The sequence below is a fragment of the Python bivittatus genome, unplaced genomic scaffold, assembly GCF_059951505.1.
Source record: "Python bivittatus isolate LINGU-HERP-01145 unplaced genomic scaffold, Pbiv_v1 ctg000980_np1212, whole genome shotgun sequence".
In the NCBI taxonomy this organism is placed as follows: Eukaryota; Metazoa; Chordata; class Lepidosauria; order Squamata; family Pythonidae; genus Python; species Python bivittatus.
In genome coordinates, this window is record NW_028277125.1 from 45,703,080 (window position 1) to 45,725,561 (window position 22,482).

The window sequence follows — 22,482 nt, forward strand, 5'->3', positions numbered from 1 at the left end:
CCCCATATCTTCTATAAAAATAACGGCAATTAATCAGAATTCTCTGGAGGGAGGCCAAGAAACAGCATATAAAGCAGGGGTTGGCAATCCATGACCTGCGGGCCAGATATGGCCCACCACCTGAAATCATCCAGCCCATGATCCCCTAGATAGATAGATAGATAGATAGATAGATAGATAGATAGATAGATAGATAGATAGTTATCTGTCCCACAAGAGAGAGGGAGAGAGCACTTGCCACCTCAGAGATGGCTTCAGGAGCTCCTCTGGAAATGGCAGCAGTCCAGAATGAGGTAACATCTGGAAGTGGCCCAGGCAGACACCTCCCTAATTCACTGAACTATGAGGAGGAGAAGGGGTTACAGCACAATCAGACGTGCAAGACTCTGTTATTGTAGCCAGTCTCAATAAAAGTGGCTTTAGCCTTCCTGTGGAATTGATTCCTAGTCTGGTACCTAGTGGGCTGGCACATGGCCTCTGGCCCCCATGTAGGAGGAGGTTGCTGACCCCTGATGTAAAGTATCCGATCAGAAGACATACAAACCTAGTGCAGCATGAGACTGATGATCAATAAGGTATGAAGCAGTGACACTTTGGAGTACCTTCGGTTGTAATGATCACCAGGAGGTACCGCATGACTGGTTTTCTCCTCATTGGGACTTCTCAGACATGGGTAGTCAGATGTTGTTCTATGGGGTTCAAACCCTCTGCTAGGAATTGAACTCATAGATCTTCACACTTAGATGACTATATAGAGTGCATTAGTTTTAGAAGCTATCTAGTGATTGAACTATATAGAGAGAGAAACTCTGTCAGAATGGCGTCTACAGTATAGTCACCTTCCCTTAAGCTTTCAGAGCAGAGAGTCATGTAAAACTCCATATATTTGGGGCATGACACAATATAACATCTGCATCTGTCTGAGAGCTTAAGGAAAGGTGCCCTACAGTACACCGTACCATTCTGATAGAGCTTGTGACCATTCAAAAGAACCCTGAGCATCTTAGTTAACTCTTTCACTGGAAAGTTATATTTATTAAAATACACACCCAGATCAACATTCAGTGGGACTAGATCAAGGATGCACTATCTCTGAGTAGTAGGGAAGTGGACAAGACCAGGGTAGCATTCAAATTTAAATTGAATTAAAATTGAATTGAACAGCTATATTTAAAATTACAATTTGGCAGCCATTTTTGGAGGCATTCTGGGGACCATTTGGGGGGTCAGCTGCAGTCCTGGGACCCCAGGTTGTTCTCTACTGGCACAGACATTGAGTTGATAGGCATGAGCAGAGTAACACTTCCCTAGCTTCACCATCTCAAAACAGATATTTTCTCTAAATAAATCTGCTAAGTTGGGAAATCTTCAGAGTCTAATCTTATTCTGTGGAGGTGGTGGATCTTTAAAAACATTAGCTATATTTATAAATACACCAATATATAGGTTTCTGACACTTACAGCAGAGCTAAATAAGGTCAGAGTTTTTTTCTGAGATTTTTATTGGTTTATTGCTTTTTTTGGAAAAGGCTCACTGGGTGACTTTCAGCCAATCATATTCCTCAGGAAAGTCTACCATACGTAGTTGGGGGGGTGGGGATAGGGAATACCATACCTTTAGTTCCTGGAGAAAAGGTGGGATATAAAACAAATCAATCAATCAATCAATCAGTTTTTAATTCCATCACATACCTCGGGATTATTTATAACAGTTTATGTAATCAGTGCAAATATTTATTGACAAATGCTAATAATATCCCTGGATGCGTGCGCCAGCAAGGAAAGCTGTGAAATCTCTTTATAATGATGTTTTCTTGAGGAGAACCAAGGAAAATTCTCTCTCTCTCGGGGCTGTCTTGGAGATGGTTGAGCTTTCTAGTGTCAACACCTACAACTTCCCCCAGCAGAGCTGGAGAAACAAAGCCAGAAGAGGTGATAGGGACTAATTGCCCATTGGCACATGGCCTGGTTACAAGCCAGGACAAGAGTTTCACTGGACAGACCGGCTCTGCCTCCCTATAGTGTGATGGGAACATGCTTAACACAAGTGAATTCAGAATAAAACTCAAATGTTCATTATGTCATCATGGATGCTCCCTAGGAAACCTTTAGTGGGCATCATGTTCATAGAAAGGCTGCTCAGACAATCATGGGCAACATTTGTAGAAACAAGCAGTAGGCCATTGGGAAAGGTAATTTACATCTACTCTCACTGGCAGGTAGGTCAGCTAGCATTAGATTACAAACCACCAACCAATAATCTATTTCCATTAAATTTGGAGTAAAGAGAGATCTGCAAGCAATCTTAAATAATTGGGGACTTGAGTATAAGGGAGCCTGAGGGCAATAGGCAATCTGAGTGGGGCAGGTATTTGAAAGTCTAGTAATGACATGCCTTACTGCTTTTATTAAATGAGAAGGCATCGAGTGTGGCTGGCAGAGCCTCACATCAGCATTGCCCCTTCTCTGAAAGTGTGCCTGTTGCAAAGAGCTAGCAGTCCATTTGCTGTGCTCTTTATTTATTAGTTCCTACCAGCTCTCGCAGAAGTCAATCATCTGCTAAGATCCCAGCTCCCTTTTCTTCTCACCCCCACCTCAAACTCCTGAGGGGGTGTTTAGAGTCCCTCCTTCAATCTGGATTAATAAAGTCACTGGAGAGGAATCCATCAGTTTGATTAAGGCTACCCTGAAAGGGCTCTCCATGAATTTTCCACTGCAGATGAAGAATGTTGCAAAGTAGGGCCAATTTATTTTGCCAAAATGCTAAGGATGTCATGGGCAAGCAAGTCTCCTTGAATTACTAATCCTACACACAAACAATAAACTTTCTGCATAATGGCAAGGGTGTGTTTGTATAAATGTGCAACTACAATTGCTTTATGACAGCTATTTTGCAGAGGCTACACGGGTTTTCTTTCTCCCCCCCCCCCCCCGCCCAGTGTTGCACTTTCACACCTCAGTCACCTGAGCAGGGAGAATTCCAGAGTGTAAGCATTGACTTAGGGCTATGCTTTCCCAGGCTTAGGTACTGGATCCTTTGTTTACATACATACATACATACATACATACATACATACATACATACATATATATCAAACATTCACAATGTTAACATTCCTTTTGTTCCTGTTATTTTTAAATTGTATATAATAATTTTTATCCTGGCCTTCTGGTACTTAAGTATCATTCAGGTTTCCAGGGGGCTCTTGTCTCCTGAAAATGTTCTTTTTTATTTTTATTTATTTATTTATTTTGGTGCCTTCAAATCAGTGTTGACTCCTGGTGACTGCCTGGACCAGTCCCTGCAGTTTTCTGGGCAAGATTTCAGAAGTGGTTTGCCATTGCCTTCTCCCTAGGGCTGAGAGAGAGGGACTGGCCCAAGGTCACCCAGCTGGCTTTGTGCCTCAGGTGTGACTAGAACTCACACTCTCCCAGTTTCTAGCCTGATGCCTTAACCACTTCACCAAACTGGCTCTCTGAAGATGCTCTAGCACTCTAATAATAGCCAATTCCTCACTAGTTATTTACAGCTTCTTTTGGCACTTCCTAGCCATTATTAAGGTGATATAAAGCCTCATTGCTATTAATTTTTATTTTATTTCTTTGATTTTGAAGGCCATTCACTCACCAACCTGATTGGTGCAATAATGTTTGGATGGCAAACAAAACAGGCTTTTGAAGGTTAGCACGTAACCCTCAGTAACTTTTCTGTTAGGTATAGCAAACATGTTGTGAGTTAATTATAAAATCTGTGCACTCCTTTCCTCAACAAAACTCATCTTTACCAAGATACTTAATATCTGCAGATGTATCCTGTTTTTCTAAATTGTGCTGCTTGGAAATGATGGTGTTGTAGTTCAGTGCATTTGGAGGATAAAGTTTGGGGTAGACTGTCTAAAATGCTAAATTGAAGTTCAGAAGCTTATTATTCTGTAGTGGGAGAAGTGATTTCTCTCTGTGCTGCTGGGCTATCTCAACCACAACTAACACAACTTTTACTTGTATGCATATATGAAGAGAATGTATATTTCATCTTTCATCCAGTAAATTCTCAAAGTTACTTAAAAATTAAGAAACATTATTAAAACAATATTAAAAATCATAACATAAATAAAACATTGCATGTTTTCTTCCTTGTTTTCACTGCTCAATTTTCCGGTGTTGTTTTCCTATGCCTCTTTTCAGATTGGAAGCTCACAGACCTATCAAACCTGTTTTTTGTAACCTGTTTCCCATATATGCATGATGTCAAATGAATGACCAAATGAATGAATGGTTAAAAAGGGTATGCACACCATTCAAGCTAAGCCTCCATACACAATAATTAATACCTGAAAATTAGGAGTGTTGAACATGCTTGGAGAGGAATGTTCATTATTGCCGTGTCGTTCCCAAGAAAAACAGTCTGTGATAGTCATCTGCCTAAACTCCAAAGACAGAAGCAACAGAGTGGGCCTCACAAAGATCCTAATATTGACAGCAGGTGATTTTTTTTTAGGTAACCATGTGTCTTTGATTGCATCTGGAAACACATAGGAAGTTAGTGGAAATCACTAAACCCTGATATGTTACACATCACTAGTTATAATCTTGCTGCCAAGCTTGTATCAACTGATGTTTCTCAATTGTCTTCAGATGTATTGAGGCTATCTGATTGGGATGTTACCAGAGCACAGACAACTGTGATCAGGCATTCTCTTTCCAAGAGGCAGCAGAGCTGGCAACCAGTGTACAGATGTGCTTCATACATTTATTCTTGTCAATGGAAGCGCCTCCTCTCTTAATTCCTTTTTATAAGGAAGTAATCCTTAGGTTTGGGCACAGTGTATAGGGATTTCTGCTAATACCAACAGTGAATCGTTGCTAATCTGAAAAAGTGGTTTGGAAGAAAACTGTGATTTGCAAAAGCCAGAAGTGTGGATTTAGTTTGGAAGAGTGAATATATACAATTAGTTTCAATTATCCATACAAGTATGCGCATATTGACAAAAGGAAAAAAAGGGTGACAAAGAGATACTAAAGAAGAAAGTTTAACTTGAGCGGTATTAAAAGGAATGCCTCCTTAGCAACAGAAAGGCAAAACAGGCAGGGCTCAGTCAGATGAACTGACAGATAGAGAAGAGGACAATGTGTTGCTCACATGAATGGTTGTGATGTACCAGCATTATTGGTATGGACAGTCAGGGCCAGACTTTCATCTCCAACAAGGCTGCATCTGCAGACAAAGTCTGCAAAAAAAAAAAATTAAAAAAAAATTAGAGCAACTGAACTAGGAGATTGTTGAAGTTGCACGAGTTCGAAGTGGTTTATTTTTGATGAAGAATATGACATAATCTCTTCCAGTGAGGCCATTGGTCCCCCGATGCCTGATTTTCTTTCTTTTATTTTTTTGCCAAATTGGGGTAAATGCTATTTTCTTTAAAAAATGAAAGATTTATTAGTGTATCTATCTCAAGCTTCTCCATCTTGGTGCAGTTTAGATGTGTTGGACCGCAACTGCCGTAACTGGCCTCTGGGTGGAAATTGTGGGAGTTCTGTCTCCTCAGAGACACATACTTAGGAAAGTGTAATGAGGCACAGTAATCACAGGTAAATAGAGGATCTTTATCTGAATATAATGGCAGCAGGATTTTGATTTTTTAATAGTTGATTTTTGAATGCATGCACCAATTTATACGCTGAAAATCTGTGCTCATCTGTTTGTTTTGATAGACAAGTACTGTTTCCTTCAGTCAAACCCAAGTCTCGCTCGTATGGTCTATTAATCCTGTTTCTTGAACAAAAGCTAATGTAGATTTCTATGTAATTGTTTACATTAATATTATCTGTTTCCAATTATATTTTAATGGTACATTTATTTTATACTACATTTGAATTTAATTTCTCAAATTGTGATTTTTTAAAGTTTTCTGTTTTTTTACGATAAAAAAAAATTGCTTGAAATTAAGCTAGCTTTATATTGGTTTCTTGACTACATTTTGTATTTGTACTCTTCTTGCTCCCTCTTGATGGTATAGAAATAGCTGGTTTCAGAAACAGGAAGAGATAGAAGAGACCACATGAGCACCCGCTTGGGTAGCACATACTGTATCAAGCTGCTCCATTTAACTATTTGCTGAACTGCTCAAATAAATAGTAGAAACAGTTCATTTTCAGACATAAAGCTGCTGATGCTAATTTGAATGAACAGTGTTGTATTCATTATATCAATATATAGAATTTTTGTAACATCAGCGCTCATTCAATGTGCATGTGCGGGCTTATGATCAGAGCTATGTATATATGTTTAATGGCTTAAGTGAAAGGGATAAATCATGCAGGACATGCATCAAAGTAATGAAATGGGCCAACTATGCAATAAAGGTTAAAGTATTTGGATAGGTGCCACAGGTACTGTTCACCCTAGATGCCATTGGCCTTGGGCAAGTCCTGGGATGGCAAGAAGAAAATGCTATTAACTGTTCCAAAGGGGAGAAACAAAAATCTCAGTCTAAAAAAGTAGCTGACAGTTCTCAGGAAAAACTTTAAGAACTATCTTAGTCTTGAAATAAAATGGAAGACTTGATGTCAATCACATTGCTCAGGACATTATCAGCTTGGCCTAGACCTTCAGCCTCCTCTGTATTAACATTAGTTACATAGCCATTCACCTTCCAATCTAGACTGTCAACCTCATCCTCTGTAGTCTCACACTGCTATCAAGCCAAAGGAAGCAAGCAATGACCTTACAATGTCTAGGACTATCTAATGGGTAAAGGATGAGTAAAATCAAACTGCAATTCCACTGGGGACAATAGCCAATATTGTACCAAATTTTCAACTGGATACAACCTTCAGAAATCATGGATTTGAGAATTTTGTGAGCAAACAACTGTGAAAATACTGAGCGTGTTCTGAATCAAATCAAAGATAGCTTGCTCATCAATTAATTTTGTCAAGTGGAAATTATGCTCTGAAATATTCATACCTGCTGAGATATTCATACCTGCTGCCAAGTTTTGTTTGGGTTGATTGATTAATTTTCATCCAGACAGCAAAACAAAGATTTGTTGATTTCAGATTTTTATCAGAGCAGACCCTGTTTATTCCACAGAATTTGACATTGTTTACTCCATATAGTCCTCCTATATTTTCCAATAATTTCTTTTATCCTTTTTTTTTCTTACTAGGAAAAAAAAACTGTAAGGAAAGACAAAATAGAATAGCTTGTAGTGCTAGAGAAGTCTTTTTTTTTTTTCCTTTTAGAAATCTAAACTATTTCTGATGTTGAATTTTAACAACAATATACTGTCAAGCTTCAGAGTTGCATTATCTGGTTTGATCTAGATAGTGACAAGACTGGGGAGAATGTGACAAATTAATATTTGTTTTCCACAGGTGGTTAAAAAATAGATCTTGAACTTTATTGCATGGAGTTTCCTTCCAATTCTATGGCTCTGTATTCCTATTAATTATAAGACCAATTTGATCTGTTAATTATTTTGATGAGTCCATCTGAATAAGAAAATCCAGGTGAAGATGGGCTCACAACAGCATTATTGTTTCAACAAGCACCAATGACACAGTTGTTTAAAATGACAGAAATTATAAGGGCTAGTGGTTTAGAAAGTAACATTTTCTTTTAAAAAAATAAAACAAGTTAAGGCAATCTTTAAACATTTTTGCAGTGTACTCTCTTGAAACCCAGACAGTGCTTTCTGCACATTAAAAGCAATTAACACCAGTTGGGGAATTTTTAATTGCTCTATAAAGCATGCTGTAAATAATTATTCCCAGCTCTGTGGATCCCTTGAACACTGTCCCTGACAGTTGTAATTTATGGAGCCTGAAGCATAGCTCTTTTTATTCAGCATATATCCTTATTATAATAATGACTTAGCACTCTGGAGCTCTTAATGAGTATAAAGAGCCTTGTGCTCAAGGGAAGGGAATAAAATGCAAGATTTTAAGAACCTGACCAAACACCATTTTTCCCTTGTTATAGTTACAAATTGTTAATCGGTTCTCCACACTACTAAATGATCGAGCCTTTATGGGGATGGAGTCTAAGAATACATTATTTTGCAAGTGTGGTTTAGTGCAAGCCACACAGAAAATGATTAGTCATTGCAAATACTTGTCAGATGTATGAGAATGAAGGTGACTTTGGGTGCCATTCCCCTGTGGCTAAACGACTGGATGGGAAATGCAAAGCAGGGGGTTGGGCCTTCTTCTACGGTGGACACAGGCGCCTCACTCATATAATGATCCAAGCAAATCAAAACTTCAGCTGTTTCTATCAAAAATGCAAATTATACTATCATGGAGTCTTAAAGCAAAATCTGAATACCGAAGTTCACGAGGCAAGATAGTGAGTGAATAGCAAAGCATGTAAACACCTGCATATAAGCCAAGCATATGCAGTAAATTAAGCCAGAGTTTTCCAGGCTAGTGAGTGCCCTTCAGATTTGTTAGGTTGCAACTTTCCATGATCCCTGCAGCTATGCTAACTGGAAATAATGGCATATGAAGTCCAATGCAAGAAGACAGGATACAAAATGGAGAATGCTGGGTGACTGGAAAAGTGCAGGTTTTAGATCTCTGCTCCATCACATAACTCACTAACTGACCTGGGCCAGTTAGCCTAATCTACATTACAGAATGTTACAGTACTGCTTAGGAGGACCATCTAGGGCAAAGTCAGTTTTTAAAATTTGCTTTGCTAAGAACATAATGGTCAGTAACCTCCAACTGTCTGTGATTTAAAAAAAAAAAAAAGAGTAATGTACTTATACAGAATTTTAAAGAAATTCAGGATGCACTGTAGTGTAACTACAGTTTCCAAACTGGTGGCAACCCCACTTTTTCTGGGAATTGTTATGCATTGTACTTTACCTAACAGTTAATCTGATCTATGAATTCATTTCAATAGTAGAGTTAGTATACTGGTTTTCACTTGGATAGGTTTTACAAAACACAAAAGTTGCTGTGTTTACAAGGTTCACTACATACTTGACCAGAGCTAACTGACAAAGGAGTTCTATTCTCAATACTTCCAATCTCCATGAACAGGAAACATTTTAATTTAAAAACAATGTCCGAGAGTTAGGTGCTTGATTTTGGCTTGTTTTTAAAGAGATGATCTAGCCACCCCTAATCTTGCAAGTGGGCCTCCTGAGCAACAGATGTGATGATAATGCATTCAAGTAAGACACACAAACAGTCCTGTATCATCTTAAATTCTAACCTATTTATTATGGCATAGTTCAAGAACACAAATGCTATAATAAGTATGTTCATCTTTAAAGCCCCCCAGGACCTTATATATTTTTGCTGCAATTGATTAATACAGATATACCCCAATAAGGGAATATCAGAAGAATGTAATTCTTGTATTATTCTGGACCAAATCTGTATGGTTTGGAATCTAAGTCATTAAACTGAAGTCAGAGACTTTATTAGTGTCATCTGACTATTAAGATGGACATTGCCAGTACACAATAAAGCTCACTGTTATCAATAACCTTCCCCATTTTTCTATGAGGGAAAAAAGGAAATTTCTCCCTATGCCTAAGGGGAGTACATTTTAAAATAAAATAAAACTCACCTGTACTCAGTCATTTTTTAAAAGTAATATTTGTTTTTCTTTTGCAGATTCAGGCATCTTTAAAAAAAATACACACTTTATGCCAAATAGCAAATTGTTACATTTGAGAGCTGATGAAACTATGGCATAATACTAAGTTTCAAAGCCACCAACAACATGAGTTAAATATGAAAGGATACCCATTAAGGTGCAATTCTATGGACTTTTACCAAGGAAATCCTGTGGAACTCACTTCTGATGACACATGCATAGAATTACATTGTTAATGGTGATTGAAAAGCTCCACATATTCCCAAAGTGTGGTTGTATCCTTCCATTCAGCCTTCCCCACCTGCTGCCCTTCAACACCCCCCATCCTCATAGGCATGCTGGTGATGGGATGGTGAGGGTTGTAGCCCACACATCTGGAGGGCACCAGATTGGGGCAGGAAGGCCATTTTAGCTGTTGAGCTTTTTAATAAATATTAATTGCTCCTCTGCTTCCAAAGAGCATCTGCCTCCAAAGTTATTGTCTTTTGGCAAAAGCTGCCTACTTGCAGGATGAAAAAAGAAGCAATTTGGTTTAATTTAATCAGTTTGGTTCCTCTGCCACCTCTCCCTGCACCGGCCAGCCACCATTAAGGAACAATACCTCCGCCTGACACCGCTTACAGCAATGGTGCCCCCAGGCAAGGCTCAGCTCACCCCTCCTTTGCCTGTAACAAATTAAATTTGTGCCATCAGCTCTGAGGCAAGTTAAACGCCAGGGGAAGCCAGAACGGACAGTGACAGTGTGATGAATGGAGGCACCGAGGAGAATGACACAGAAAGAGAAGAAAGGGGAGGGAAAATCAACCAGCTTTCAGCTGCTGCCCTACATCAGGTGCCGAACTTTTATTTGCCTCCTTCACGCTGTTTCAGAGAAACAGAGATTGATTACTCTTGACTCCTGATATTAACTTCCTGCTTAAACTGCTCCATGTCCTCTCCTCAGTCCTGTGCCGAGGAGTTCTTTGCTGTTTGTTTCCCCATATCTAGGGTGAAAGCTATTCCACATCTCTTCCTTTCCTCCTCCTCTTCCAAAGAGATGGCAGGAACAGCTCATGCTTAAGCCTGCCTGGCTGGTTTATTTCCACATCTATGCTAGAGAACCACAATTAATTCACAGGGGCTGGGTTTACAAATCACAATAGCTAGACTCACCCAACACACTAAGCCAAAAGCAAACTACATTATGGCTTCCTGCATAATGTTTTAGTGCCAGCCACTATTTTTGAAGTGGACTGATTTACAAAGCTGTTCCAGATAACCATTTAAAAGTTGTGATAAAGGGGAAGTATCTGGAGGTTGAGTCATGGCAACTGGACTTCTTTTCTTTTTGGTTAGAGACGTTTCGCTACTTGTCCAAGCAGCTTCTCCAGACTGAACCTTCAGACAATTCCACGTGGATGACTGAGAATCTTCATAAACATAAAGGGGAAGTAGTCTGAGATTTTTCTCCCACATTCTAAAAATGTAAATGATGAATATAGCAAATATGTGCATAATATAGGTATACTTTTGTCACAGAGCTGGGATTGGCTTGGGGTGCCAATAAGAAGCATGGATTCACTGAACTCTAAGATGACCAGAAAAACTTTCCAGCTAGGACTTTCAGAATCAGGTTGCCACTAAAATTTCTTTCCTAAGGAATGGAAAGAGGGCAACTTTCCCCAACTGGACGCTCTTTTCATGGGCTGACCTATAACTATTATCCCTACTCAATCTAACCAGCTGCTCTGATAGGAAATGTAATTAAGCATTCCAGAAGGGCACAAAATCAGGAGGAAATGGAAGATATTTTTCTTTTATATTTTTGTAGTGATGAGAAACATAAACAGTGATATATTGGACTTCCAGGATTAGGAGAGATGGAGATGTTTCTCCATCGGCATTCTCATTTAACCAGTAATCATAAGAGAGGTAAATATTGATGGACCTCAAAATCTTGTTAGAGATGTCATTATCCCTGACCATGAGTTGATGATAGCTCCATCCCAGGGACATATGGAGGGACACTGGTTGGCTACTTGGACATTACAGATAAGATACTGAAAGCCAGCTGAATTTAATTAAATTATTCAAATTATTTTTTTTAACTTTCACGTTCACAGCTTTCAAATTACACTGAATATTTTGTCAGACCACAAGCTCCATATCTAATTTTTAGCAAGGAACAAAGTAATTTGTTTCCCTAGTAAATTCAGTAACATAATGGCCAGTATGACATTGTCTTGGTGTTTTGTTTTGTTTTTCTTTTGGGCATTAACCTAAAAGAGTACAACAAAATAAAGTTGAAGATTTTTTCAATAGCAAGAAGACCAATGACTTCTATATAAACAGAAAGCAGGCCCCCATGAAATTGCTCCCATCTTAACTGTTTTGTATTTCTCTCATGACATCTTTGCTTTGAATGTCAACATCTTTATATAATTCTAGTTTTATTTTCAATTAGAAACTTCACTGTAACTAATAGATGAATGAAGATAAATGGGGATACACTGTAGATCCTTAGATCAGAAATGGTTTCCAACCTATGGAGTTCAACAGTACCACAGAAGCAAGATCCCGAATACTCCCCTCTCCCACCACCCCCCTTACCTCACCCCATTCCATTTGTTTCTGTCTCTGCATCTATTCCTGAACCATTTGCTTTAACCACCTCTTTCTATAGTGCTACTTTTCATTTTTTTACATTCGCACTGGAACTGGAATCCTAGGGAAACCACACTGGAATCCCAAGTCTGCATTAAGTCTGTAGGTTTCTATTCAGACCTAGAATAGAACTGTGATATGCATCGTTTCTGCAGACACCTAACCCCTGACAGAGTTCCTCTGGAGCCTGCGACCATCACAAAAGACCACCACAGAGAGCATTGCTGTAAACTCCCCACAGGCTCATCCAGCAAGACCAGTCATACATAAGTTGGGGCTGAGCCTCAACCATCTTCTTTGCCTAGCTTAATCCCCTAAACCCAATATTATTTCATCCCAGAAGGATTGATATGCTATGCTTTAACCTGGCTCACCAAAACATCTTACCTACCCCAACTATACTCCGATAACCAATAAGCCAATCTTCCACAACTTCATGCCCTCCGCTTGCTGGGGCTGTATCTACCAAAATTGCCAGCCAGCATGGCCAACTCTGCAAGCTCCTGGAGTTGTAGGCAGTACATTGGGAAGCTGTTAAAGGAAACCCGGTGCCCTCCTGTCTTTTGGACTAGCATGCCAAATAACATGGAAAGCCTAGTCCAAAACAGCCAGAGGCTGCTGCTTTCCCTTGCTATTACTATCTTTGGGAGTGCATTTCACGGAAAACGGCGGAACATGCTCCGAATGAACAAGGCCAAGAAGGGTGCCCGGGATGGGCGCGCCTCCTCTTGCCCCAGAACCAACGTCGCATTCGCCTCTCTCGCACCAAAAACTAGCTCGGGGTACCGGGCGTGGTTGCTTCGACTGGGTATCACTTAAAAGCAAAGTGCTGAGCCGCGGACTGTCCCGAAGGAGCTGGAGAGTAGGTGAACGCCGGCTCGTTCTGGATCCCATCCCCGCTCTTCAGGCCGGCGCGCAGGCAGGAAGATTAAGCCGCCGGCCGTTTTCGACGTAAAGGCGGGCGAGCGCCTGATGGAGGACTCGCTGCCCGCCGTCCGTCACTGCCGCGAAGTTCAGCGAAACGCGTCGCCGAAGTTCAGCCTCTCCCCTCCTTCCCTTCCCGTGATAAGTTGCGCTGACTGCCTGCGGCCCGGAATAGTTTAAACGCCGCTGCAAATATTAATATTCCCGTGGCAATCGCTTCTTTTCAACATTGCAAGGTGCAGGATTCTCATTATTATTAACAGTAAGGGAGATGGATAAGACGCAGCCCGCTCGAAATCCGTCTTTCCTGCCAGGGGAGCTTCGTATTTAATGGATGCCCGAGCTCTCTTTTATGAAGATAGTTTCATGCCCTGCCCAACTCAACTCCCCGGAGGCTGAACGTCCTCCGCGGTGCAAGTTGCTATGCTTTTTCCGACTCCAGATTGCATTTGCTCCATGCATGTATCTTTCACTGACCGAGGCAGCCTCCATTCCACCACGGTACCCTCCAGTTACGTTTGGCCCTCAGCAAACATAGCCAGCGGTTGAGCGTTCTTGTAGGAATAGTTCCGACCCAGCAAGCGGGGGCATTTGCTTGGGGAAGGCTTCCTCCAATAAAGTCAGCAGCTGCAGGGATCAGAGCAACAAGTGCAGAGGAAATGTTACTGAATTCCTATTATTTTGGAGCCTGTTAATGGCTGATCTCAAAAAGTTAAGAGGGATGGGAGACCACCAGGCAACCTCAGGTCTGCAGACTAGCGTGGGAAGTCAAATAAACAAAAAGCAACCAGGAAGAAGAGTGGTGGCTCCATGTAGCCTCTGTAGTAGTCACGAGTCGAGCTTAAACGGATAAAGAGATTCCAATTTCTTGTGCAATTGAAATCCTATCTGTTTATTCAGAAATCCCAACATGTTCAATAGAATTTTATCCTGTTTTGATTACGGAAATATGGTTTGGCAAACCATGAAGAAAAGAACAGAACAAGCCATGGTACCTTTTTTCAATCCACCACAAAGCCACCACAAGGCTTAAACCAACCAACCCCTGGCCTCATGATAACTCAGCTGGAGGTGAGAGTTCCTGAACTAATGGGAAAGACCACGAAGGCTCGGATGTGGGGGAGGAATGGGAAGCTCTTCCCCGGAGGTTCACTGCCAGAGCAGCAACTTGTATTGGGTGTGCTCGTAGCCCATGAAAGCTCATGTCAGAGTGATTTAAAGGGGCTCTGGGCCTCTGCTTTTTTGCACAGGTTCTAGTTGTTGCTGTTTTAATATTATTGTTCTGTGTATCTTCTCGGCCGCCTCTGCACCTCCATACGCATTTGGAAATCAAATGCAGTGTACATTGAGGAATGTCCCTTCGGGTTCAGTTGAAGAAGTTCCCAAACAAAGACCACGGCTTCAAGCAGCGGTGTTTTTCTGTGTGCAAACCCTCAGGAGAAATGCAGCCAGGGTGTCTGTTTGGGTCAAAGTCATTAATTATTTCTAGCTACAGCATCAGTACTTTAATAAAACAAAACAAAAAGCATCTGCCCTTGTTTCAGCCAGAAAATGAACAGTTCAGATTCAGGAGACAGGGCTCAAGTCAGCATTTACACCCAGGAACCAGGCCAGGCAGGAGACAGAAAGAAGCTTAGGCTTGCCTGAATTCAGAGTTTACTTTAGAGTAAGTGTACTTAGACTTGCAGCCCAGCAGTCGGACTACAGAGAAGCCAGTCTCTTTCTACTTGGGCTTGAGGTAGTGCAGAGTTCCCAGAAGAAGCACTCTGGAGCAAGGGAGTTGTCACCTGACCTGCAGGGGAGAAGCCAGAGGCAGGAAATGCAAAGCCTGGCCCAGAAAACGCTGAGCCAGCCCATTGGAATAAAAGTGTTTTGAGCCCAGGGTTTTCCCTTGGAACTGAATGGTGCTCATAGCCTTTCCAGGAATTCACTCCTGCCCACCTTTTCTTCAACCAAAGTTAGCTGACTGGTATTGCTAAACTGAAGAGGAGCCTTGGCTGATCTCCAGCATCTGTTAGATTTAGCAAATTCAGATCTCTCTTCAACCCATCCCTTATCTTTTACTAATAAAGTATTATTATTTATTCAGCTGATATCCTGTCTTTCTACCTAGAGGGCCCTCAAGGTGGCTAGTAAATTGCGGTATGATAAAATGAGGAAACCTCTGCTAAATTGTCCATTCCTGGCAGAATATAAATTGCCCAAATGCTTTACTAAGTGAAACTCTAGTTTCCCACTGTCATTTTAATCAAAGGAAGCATCCCCTCCCATCCCCCACCTTTTAACTGTGGCTATACTATGCAGACTTCCCTGGAGTGAGCTTAACTGAGCCAGGTTAGACCTATTGAAATGAATGGGACTTAAATTAATCATGCTGAAAATAAATCCCATCAATATCTAAATATGCTTAAGTCTGGATCCTGCGCAATGGTCTTACTCCTGAATTGCACTTGTAAGGTTGCTGCATTAGAAGCTAAGATGTTTTTTTCTAGGTAACATCTGGAAGTATTGTCTACGGATTCCTCATTCACCTAATTCCAGAAGTGGTGGGATGAAAGATTTGAGGTGTACTCATCCTCTGGCATGTCATCCACCAACAATGCTTGTTTAGACTAAATTTGAAGGGAAAGGCCACAGTGTCTGCTTTCCTGGATTATCATCCTCCCCTGGGATTTGCTGCTAAAATGAAACTGAGATGTCGGGAAGGGCCTGGGAAGTGCTTTCCTAGGCGCCAAAGAGGTTCCAGGTTGGCACTTCAAGTAAAAGGGGCGGTGATGAGCAGGCCAAATGCTTCAAATCAAATGCTGCTGAAATTGGTCCCTCCCTCCCTCCCTCCCACACACTCGCACACAAACATCCTGCATTCCTTTCTTCTTCAGCCCCAACCCCGCTGGATACCAAACAAGATCTCTGGGCCTTACATGAGAGAGCCTTCTGCACAGGTCCAGGTCAAATCTGGGTTCGCTGCCCAGCAGTGACTTCTGACAATGGCATGTAGGTGAATTGCAGGAGGCAGGGAAGAATGTGCCTCCTTGAATTCTCTAAGCACTTTCCCCATTTGATAATTATTAGTATTAGCTGGAAATGTGAATATAAACTGACACTTTTATATTTCATATACAAGTATAATACACTGCAGTTCTTGATAGAAATATCACCCTAGGGCTTGTGCAAGGGACTTTTTGTGTGTGTTTTTGCCTTCAAGGCAGTGTTGAGTCCTGGTGACTACATGGACAAGTCCCTGCAGTTTTCTGGGCAGCATTTTCAGGAATGGCTTGCCATTGCCTGCTTCCTAAGGCTGAGCGGGAGTGACTGGCTCAGGGTCACCCAGCTGGCTTTGTGCCTAAGGCAGGACTAGAATTCAGGTGTTGCCACTCTTAGTTCTCCAGCACCATCAACCTCTAAAATAAACTAGCTCTCTTTAAGAAGATAGTCAGTCTACAGTCCTACAATTTATCCACACCTTTGTTTGCATAACCTCCTGAGCAATGCCCAGGGCAAAATCTTATTTCTTAATGTTACTGATCTGCTTGCAATAGATAGGTCCAAGTTGTTGCAATAGATTGGCTTTAAGATACAATTAAAATGTATTTTATTATTATTAACTCTCTTGAGTGCTACTGTTTTTGGGCTGGAAGGGCAGAATATATATCTAATTAAGCAGGGCTCCAGAAAAGCCAGAAGTTCACCTGTCCTTATCTGGCAAGATAAACAACAAATATATGAATTAAAATCTTTAAACTACTGGGACGGGACAAGTGACTGAATATAGAAATGAATTTTCCATACGTTCAGAAAGGGAATTGCCTCAAACTTCTACTTACTCTTGGAAGTTAACTCTTTTTCATACACACACAAACTGCATGCACACCTTTCACAACTTGCCTACTGAGATATTGAAGAAACGTTACTTCCAGGACTAGACTGTCTCTAATTGATTATATGCCATCGAGTCATTTTTGACTTCTAGCGACCACATAGATTTTTCTCTATCATCATCTGTCCTTATCCTGGTCTTTCAGGTCTTCCAATAGTGCACTCATGGCCACTGTAACTGAGTCCATCCATGTTACTGCTGGTCATCCTCTTCTCTTTCCTTCTACCTTTCCCAGCATTAGAGCTTTTTACAGACTGCCTCTAAAGTTGCTTGTTATTTTGCTTTTCCAATTGAATTTGCATTAATGTTCACATGTATTTTGTTTTTAAGGTTGGTTGGCTTTATTGTGATAGGTACATTTAAGATTAGTAGTCATATTGTAAAGATGTAATGGCATGTGGGAATGCTCTTGGGAGACGGGGAAGACCTGCAGCCAGGCAATGATCTGGTAAGAGGCAGCTCAGTCCGCAGGTGGGGGAAAAGCATGGGAAGCTTTCAGAAGGGACCCTCCCTAGTTTCCCCTAGACTAAAAAGAGAGGAGGGGAGAAATATTTTCAGTCTTGCAAGATTCTGTCAATGTAACCACCGTACAATAAACTAGGATTAGTTCATCTGGATGTGCTTCTTGTCTGGACTACCTCGCAAGGCTGACAAAAGCACTCTGGGATTATTCTGGGTAGTAATTTCTGTACAATTTCTTTAGTGCTTTACATCTAATTACATCACCGTCGGTTGAATAAGTCACAGTTGGCTGCATTTACACATCGCCTAAAGTATGCGTAATTACTAAAGCATAAGCGTAACCCATCCTATAAAAAGCAGAACTAGCGAACGCACATAATTCCTGCGCAAATTTTACATTTTGGCTCAGCCGCGACGTGCATCTATACAGCTATTGCATGCCAGGTAAAAATCGCGGCCCCGGTCAAGAGATCACTGCAGACAGCCCTTGGATCCCTGTACGAACTTCCACACCGCGTTCTTTGACGCTCACTTTGAACCCTAAAGCGCGGCTTCTCAACCTCGGCAACTTTAAGATGCGGGGACTGAATGGAAGGCTGGGGAATTCTGGGAGTTGAAGTCCACGCATCTTAAAGTTGCCGAGGTTGAGAAACCCTGCCCTGAAGGATGCGGGGCGTAGCCGCTCCTGCGCTCGGAGCTGGCGGGGTCAGCGGACCTTTTCCAGAGGAAGAGCCTGCTATTGTGAACGAAGGCGCCGAGGAAGGCGCGGAGTTGCGCAGAGTCCAGCGGCGGGTTGGCGGGCTTTGGAGGCCTGCGTAACGGGAAGTCGAAAGGAAAACGGCTTGCTTATTTTCCGCGTCTGCCTCCCAACAAGCGCTATGATTTAAAGCAAGCTTTTGCGGAAGGGGGTGGGGTGGAGAGTAAGCCAAGAAGTGACGAGAGGGCCAGCCAGTGCCAAATCCTCGGGGGGAGAAGGGGAGGGCACCCCAACGTTTCCTCCGGCACGTGTTGACACTTTTGAGAACATCGAACAGGGCTTGTGCCGAGCAGCCCCTCCTGTTTTTTCCGCTGCCAAACTGCCTGCACGTGACACGCCGAGTCACAAAGTAGTCAATCACGTTTTATCTCCGGAGTTGTGTAAGTCTAACAACTGAGGTTAATGTATGGTGTTAAGACGGCTGTAGTGTGGGCACTGGAACAACAGAGAAGGCTTTTCTTGTTATTTATCTAAAGTGGTATCGATCGACTTTTGTTTATATGCCATATTTCCCACAAAAGTCGGTTCTTTTGTATTCTTAAAACCTAGAAAACTCTGGTTAATTGTAGAGACTGGATTTGTGCAGTTGTGATTAAGGTAATCTCACAAGCTGGAACTGCACGACATGCTGAAGTATGTATTGTAAAATGTTGGCTAGTGATTCACTTTGCTGCATGAACACAAGGATTGAGTTTCTATTGTTTTAAATTGGTTTTACATTAAATATTTTAAAATGTATTAATCTAGTGTTTTAGATACTGATTTAAGTTGTTTTATGCTATTTTGATATATTTTGATTTTTATTATTTATGGCATATTCTGCATTTGAAACTACTTTGTAAGGCATGGTGCTAAAGGGTGGCCCAGACAGCTATTAAATGAGAATGAATAATCACTATAGCCCAAACTCTTGTTAGCAGGATGGCCACCCCTTATCTCAAAATGAAAAACCCAGCAGGATGAAATTTTAGCAAAACAAAATTAACCCTCCCCTAAAGCCAAGCACTAAGTGGTTGACAGCTGTCTTTATAACTGGCCCCCAAAGACATCCTCATTTTTTTAAAGCTTTCTGTACAGGACTGAGGAGGAATTGAAACTGAATACCTTTCAAGACTTTGGACTTCAGGAGGAGGCATCTACTCTAGCAGGCCATTCTCTTGCCTTAATAGTAGTTGCCTTGTTTTATTTGTCTTCGTAAAGCCCCCTTCACAGAGGGGGATCACAGAGGAGATAGATGGGTTTGTTTGTTTCTCAAAGCAGGCAAACCCTTGTTTTGGCAATAGAACTTTGCTCCCAAACAGCAACCAAGGTGATCAAAGGAAACTGGGTAAATGCATGTATGCATCTGTGTGAGGAGAGGGAGGCTACAGAAGAAGCTTTACAGTATATTGCTTCTAGTACTGTCAAGGTAGCGTTTTCTTAATTACCGAACAAATCAAAGACTTTTGTTTTAATTGTTGCAAGCTTACAGCTGGATGATAAACTCTCACCGGTGAATATATTAAATTTTATGGAGGTTAATTAGTTACAAAACAACAGAAACGCTAAAGGGGTGAACTTAAATCCGATTATCTTCTTCAAAGTAGAGGCAATGGGAAGATCAAGTACTGAATGTACAGATATATCTCAAATCCTTTTGACCAGCCAGTGATAACTGTTAGTAAATAAATGGCATATAGGTCAATGAATAGGAAAGTGAGTTACATGTAACATGAGATCTTGCAATATGTGATGACATGCTAATCTTTCCAATCATCATTTGTAACATGAGAACTGCTCTTTCTCTGAACAGTTTTACAATTTTTTTGATTAATCAAATCTGGGTGGCAGTTTTTTAAAATTCAGTATAAACACATTTTCCTCTTAGAGTATGAATTTTCCTGATCTCAGGGACAATAATAAATTCAGCAAAGATAAACATTAGAATAAAATAGATATTCTTTTTTAAACCAAGATTTTCTATAGTATGGATTTTCCCGACCTGAGGAAATTAAAGCCAGGAGGTCACTTTGTTCAGATAGAATTTAACTCCAATGCTACACCTATTGCAACCAGTGTCTTAGCAGGCTTGCATAAAATTCAATCTAATGCAATTTTATTTCAGGACTTTTACTGCTCCATGGAGATGAGCTGTGACATTTCTGTTTCCCCTTTCATAAATATTGCATCTACAAAATGCAATTACAAAGGCAAAGCAGCACCAAGTGTTTACTAAATATAATTATGTGATAATGGTTAATGTGTTCTATGTCTCTGTGTTCTGACACTAGACAAACTCCCTATTAATAACAGCTCAATGAGATGCTGAGGTTTTGTAGGATGCAATAGGAGGCTGGAGATTTCATGGTGGCTGTTAACTACCTAGAAAAGAAAAAGGAAGCTGACCATTTAAGTCCTACAGCTTCAAATATTCTGGGCTAAAATGTACATGATTAGTTCAGTCTGGAAAAATAATGGAACAGATTAAATAGGAAAAAACTATTTCATGAATACCACTCAAAAGGGACTGTGGCTTTTTGGAATCTCCTCCTTTTGATCTACAGCTTTCTCCAGCTGGCACCATATAGATGTGTTAAATTATGATTCCCAGAATTCAAAACGTAACAGCCGTCTTAAGTTTTAGGAGTTGTAATTCAACACATCTGGAGGGCAGCAGGTTGAAGAGCAGTCTGAATTTATAAATCATAACTATAAAGCAGTTAATTAGTCCAAACTGGCTTAATGAATGCAGTCCTCAACACACATCCTATTGCAACCATTTTACATTAAGGCTCTTGCATAAAAGCATGGGATAATGCTCTTAGGATTTATAGTGGACTTGAGTGCTTTTAAGGTTTCTTCCTGTTTCTGTTTATCACAAAGTGGTTAGAAACCTGGTAGCCCTTGTTAGGTGTGATGGGAACTGTCAGGTAGCAACATATGAATGTTCCATCCCTGCCCTACAAAAAATAGCCACTGCCAATATTCTCAGAAAGGTGGTAATCATTTTGAATTGGGAAGGTGGCTGAAGAGAAACATTTAGGCACAAAGGTGGATATTAAAGAAGGGTGGACTTTTAAATGCACTGTTGTTATTCCCCTAATGAGAAGTTATTTTTAGACTGTTTAGAAAAGTGTTTCTCAACCTTGGCAACTTTAAGATGTGTGGACTTCAACTCCCAGAATTCCCTGGTGGAATGGCTAGCTGGGGAATTCTATGAGTTGAAGTCCACACATCTTAAAGTTGCCAAGGTTGAGAAACACTGGTTTAGAATGATCTAGTATGTGGGGAACTGGCTGTCACAGTGTTAATGCATATGAGAGACAGTGTGATGTAGCAGTTAAGATGTTGGACTAGCTTTGGGATATTCATGTTCAAGTCCACTGTCAGCTGTGGGACCTTGGTGGGTCACTTTGAGCCAATCACTGTTTCTGAACTCAACCATTGGAGAAAGGAGTGTTGTGTACTCCATCTTGAGCTCCTGGAAGATAAGAAACATATAAACCTAATCAGGAATAAAATAATTGATATATTTGACTGTAAATTACACCTTTTATTTCTAAGGTTTCCAACACTCTAAAAAGTTACCAGATCTTGTCTATTTATCTTGATTTAACCCTTTACCTTACAACACACGTTCACACGCAATTTCTACTACTGTCTTTTTATTACTATAGAATGTTCAGTGACTTTATTGGAACTCTGGAGTGTTCTCTATATTGATCCAGAAGTAATGCCTATTGGAGTGAATAAGAAGTTTCTAGGTTGGCAATGCAGATTGGCAAGTAAGATCCATAAATGTAAGGCTACCAGATCAGGGCTGCAAAAATCTGAATAACTACTAGATGGCAGCGAGGAGACACAAGTCTCTAATACTTTGTTGCCGTCTAATGGTCCCTTGTGTTTTTGCAGCCCAGATCTATTGACCCAGATAAGGATTCTCTAAAAAGTATTTTAGCTGCTCTCTTAGGAGAATAGAAATGAGTACTGAAGAATATAAATGTTGGTAGTAGAGTCTTGCAGATGGCTTGATCAATATGTAAATAACCATCTTTCCTAGAGAGCTGAATTACATGCATGTTGACTGTATACACAAGGGCAAAGAAAATACATCCCTGTGAGTATATAGTGGTGTCACTGGAATCTTCTGAACTCACATCAGCCATAGTTTTCATTTGATCTTTGACCTCAAAGGTGGAAGGTCAACTGTTGATTTACTTTGGT